Source organism: Orycteropus afer, unplaced genomic scaffold (genome assembly GCF_000298275.1).
Source record: "Orycteropus afer afer isolate SDZICR_OR568_19922 unplaced genomic scaffold, OryAfe1.0 scaffold00018, whole genome shotgun sequence".
Classification (NCBI taxonomy): Eukaryota; Metazoa; Chordata; class Mammalia; order Tubulidentata; family Orycteropodidae; genus Orycteropus; species Orycteropus afer.
In genome coordinates, this window is record NW_006921605.1 from 15190328 (window position 1) to 15194936 (window position 4609).

Here is a 4609-nt window from a genome sequence, read left to right on the forward strand (position 1 = left end):
TTGAACCACCAGCCTTCTGGTTAGCAGTCAAATGCCTTAGGCACTACATCATCATAGCTCCTTGTACCATGCAAAGAACTCCATTATTTTAATTTGCATCCCAATTCCCTCCTCCTCCAACATAGCTATACTCCAGAGATACATCCATTTAGATTCAGAAGGTTGGCATCTTATTGACTTCAAGAAGATATCATTACAATTATTTTAAAGAAAGAAATCCAGAAACCAAAAGCAAAAATGCTGCCCTTGTCTATTACTACTCTTCAGGATTGAAGTGACATGATGAAATTGAGAATAATCAGCTTTCAAGCTCTCTCTTTCCTTCTGAGACCTACTAAACACAAGGATCTGGGTTTATCCTAAGGATCCAGTTAGGAGTGGAAGGTTACTTGTACTTGGCATAGTGGAAAAAGAAGAAGCTTTGAAATCAAATCAACATAGGTTCAAACTCCCTGATCAGCCATCAACCAGCATGGGACACTGGGCAAGGCTGTTAGTCTCACCAAGCCCCAGTGTTCTCATCTGTCAAAAGAGATAATAATGCTTACAGTCTCAGTATTGTTGGAAGGACTCAAGGAGATAATAACTGTCAGTCACGTACATAGCACAGGGCCCGGCACATTATAGGCACTAAATAAATGACAGCATGGGGTGGAAGTCAATCAGCATGATTTCAGCCTCAACTCAAGTTAACCTCTGGCTCTCAATAGCTCTGTCTGTAAAATGGGTGTGACAGGGTGAATGCATTTTGCACATGGGAACAACATGAACTTTGAGGGCCAAAGGGTGGAGTGTTAAGGATCAAATTGTGCCCTCTCCCCATTATATTTGGAATTCTAACCCCTATACCTGTGGATGTAGTCCTGTTTGAAATAGGATCATCTTTGTTATGTTAATTAGGTCATATCGAACAGTGTATTTCTGGTATAAATAAAGACAAATAAATCAATGGAACAGAATAGAGAGCCCGGAAATAGACCCACACATAAGTGGACAACTGATTTTTTGTACAAAGACAGTTCAGTGGAGAAATGAGAGTCTTTTTGAGAACTGATGCTGGGAAATTTGACATCAATGTGAAAAAAAGAAAGAAAAAACTTTGATCCATACTTCATACCATCTAAAGAAACTAACTCAAAATAAGTCACTTACTTAAACGTAAAACCTAAAACCTATAAAACTTCGAGGAGAAAACTTTTGTGACCTCAAGTTAAGCAAATCCTTAGAAATGACCCCAAATGCATAAACCATGAAATAAATTATTAAAGTGAACTTCATAAAAATTAAAAGCCTCTGCTCTTCAAGAAATGCTGTTAGGAGACAAACCACAGCCAGAGATAAAATATTTATAAAGCATAAACCTTGTATTCAGAATATATAAAGAGCTCTCAAAACTCAACAATAAACAAACAACTCACAGCAAAATAAATAAATAAAATAGATAAAAGGTTTGAAAAGACATTTAATCAAAGGAGATATTCGGGTGGCAAATAAATATATGGAAAGATACTCAACATCATTAGATGTTAGGAAAATACAAATTAAACCCACAGTGAGATACAAATGCACACTTATTAGAAAAAAAAATGGCTAAAATTTAAAAAGATTGACCATACTAATTATCGGCAAGGATCTAGAAGCATGGAAACATTCACATAGTGCTGATGGAAAATTAAAATAGCACAAACAGTTTGGAAAACAATTGGCAGCTTCTTAAAGATTTAAATACATACCTATGTGATCCAGGAGCTCTGGTAGCATAGTGCCTAAGGCACTTGACTGCTAACCAGAAGGCTGGCGGTTCAGATCCACCAGCCACTCCTCGGAAGGAAGGTTGGGCAATCTACTTCCGTAGTGATACTGCCTCAGAAAGCCAAGGAGGCGTCACTATGAGTTGGGGCCGACTCTATGGCACGTAACAACAACATGTGATCCAGCCATTTAACTCCTAGGGATTCACCAAAGAGAAATGACAGGTATTTCCTGAAAGGATTTCTATTTTAACATTCGTAGCAGCTTTATTTATAATAACCTCAAACTAGAAACAACAGAAATGTCCATCAGCTGTGCTTTACTCATAAAATGGAGTATCTTTTTTTACACTGCAATAAAAACGAGTGACTATTGATGCATGGTGCAATGTACTGAATATCAAAATATATTGAGTGAAAGAATCAAGACAAAAACAGAGTGCACACAGTGTGATTTCATGTGTAAAATTCTAGGAAATACAAACCGGTATGTAGTAACAGAAAGCAGGTCAGTGCTTGTCTGGGGATGCCCAGGGAGGAGGCAAGAAGGGCAGAGGGAGAAAAAATATGAAGGGACATGGGTGTGATGGTGTGTTCATGATCTTCACTGCTGTGATGGTTTCACAGGTGTATGCTTATGTAAAAACTTACCAAGTTGTATACTTTCAATATGTGCAATTATTAGTGTGTCAATTATATCTCAATAAAACTGCTTAAAAAGTTCCAGAAAACATTTTATTGTAGTTTTTAAAAGAAGAATTGCTATGGATGGCAATATATAAATATAAATATATTTATATTTATATAATAGTAATAAAATACTAGCACATCAAATCCAGCAATACATTTTAAAAAGAAGAAGAAGCAGGAAGCCCCACATGGCATGGTGAGTATCCTAGGAATCTCTTTCTAATTGATATTAGAAAACCCAGGTATATGAGTCAAAACTTAACAGATTAAAGAACAAGCATATGATCATCTCAGCAAATGCAGAAGAAAACATCCAAGAAATTAAACACCCTAACAAATGAGTAATTGAAAGTTTCTCCCTCATCTAATAACCTCAGCAAAGTTCGTGCCTAATGTAGAAACGATGTGGATGGAGTAAAGCTTTTGGGACCTTCATTTGCTGATGGAGCAAGACTCAAAAATGGGAAGCAGCAGCTGCAAACGTTCATTAATAATAGGAACATGGAGTGTACAAAGTATGAATCTAGGAAGATTAGAAGTTGTCAAAAAAGAAATGGAATGCATAAAGATCAATATCCTAAGCATTAGTGAGCTGAAATTGGCCATTTTGAATCAGACAATCACATGGTCTACTATGCTGTGAACAAACTACAGAGAACGGTGTTGTGTTCATTGTCCAAAAGAACATTTCAAGATCTATCCTGAGTATAATGCTGTCAGTGATAGGATAATATCCATATGTATACAAGGAAGGCCAGTCAATATTACTACATTCAAATTTATGTACCAACCACTAAAGCCAAAAATGAAGAAATTGAAGATTTTTACCCACTTCTGCAGTCTGACATTGACCAAACATGCTATCAAGATGTATTGATTATTACTGGTGATTGGAATGTGAAAGTTGGAAACACAGAATCATCAGGAGTTGGAAAATATGACCTTAGTAATGGAAATGATGCCAGAGATTGCATGATTGAATTTTGCAAGACCAATGCCTTACTCTTTGCCAATACCTTTTCCAACAACCTAAATGGCACCTATACACATGGACCTCACCAGATGGAATACACAGGAATTAGATCAACTACATCTGTGGAAAGAAGTGATGGAGAAGCTCAATGTCATTGGTCAAAACAAGTCCAGGAGCTGCCTGTGGAACAATATTTAACATCACACACAAGTAAAATTATGCCAAAGATAATCCAAACATGGTTGCGGCAATATATTGACAGGGAACTTTCAGAAATGGAAGCTGGATTCAGAAGAAGACGTGGAATGAGGATCTCACTGCTGATGTCAGATGGATCTTGGCTAAAAGTAAAGAATACCAGAAAGATGTTTACTTGTGTTTTGTTGACTATGCAAAAGCATTTGACTGTGTGGATCATGACAAATTATGGATAACATTGCAAAGAATGGGAATTTCAGAACACTTAATTGTGCTCATGAGGAACTTGTACATAGACTAGGAGGCTGCTATTCAAACACAACGAGGGAATACTGCATGGTTTAAAATCAGGAAGGGCATGAATCAGGGTTGTATCCTTTCACTATATATATTCCATCTGTATGCTGAGCAAATAACCCAAGAAGCTGGACTATATGAGGAAGAACATGGCATCAAGATTGGAGGAAGACTCATTAATAATGCGTGATATGCAGATGACACAACCTTGCTTGCTGAAAGTGAGGATGACTTGAAGTACTTATTGATGAAGATCAAAGACTACAGTCTTTGGTATGGACTGTACCTCAACCTAAAAAAAACCAAAATCCTCACAATTGGACCAATAAGCAACATCATGATAAATGGAGAAAGGACTGAAGTTGCCAGTGATTTAATTTTTCTTGGATCTACAATCAACATCTATGGAAGAAGCAATATTGAAATCAGACCCCATATTGCACTGGGCAAATCTGCTGCAAGGAACCTCTTTAAAGTGTCGAAGAGCAAAGATGTCACTCTGAAGACTAAGGTGTGCCTCACCCAAGCCATGGTATTTTCAATAGCCTCATATGCATGTGAAAGCTGGACAATGAATAAGGAAGACCAAAGAAGAGTTGATGCCTTTGAATTGTGGTGTTAGCAAATAATACCAAAAATACCATGGACTGCCAGAAGAACAAACAAATCTGTCCTGGAGGAAGTACAGCCAGAATGCTCC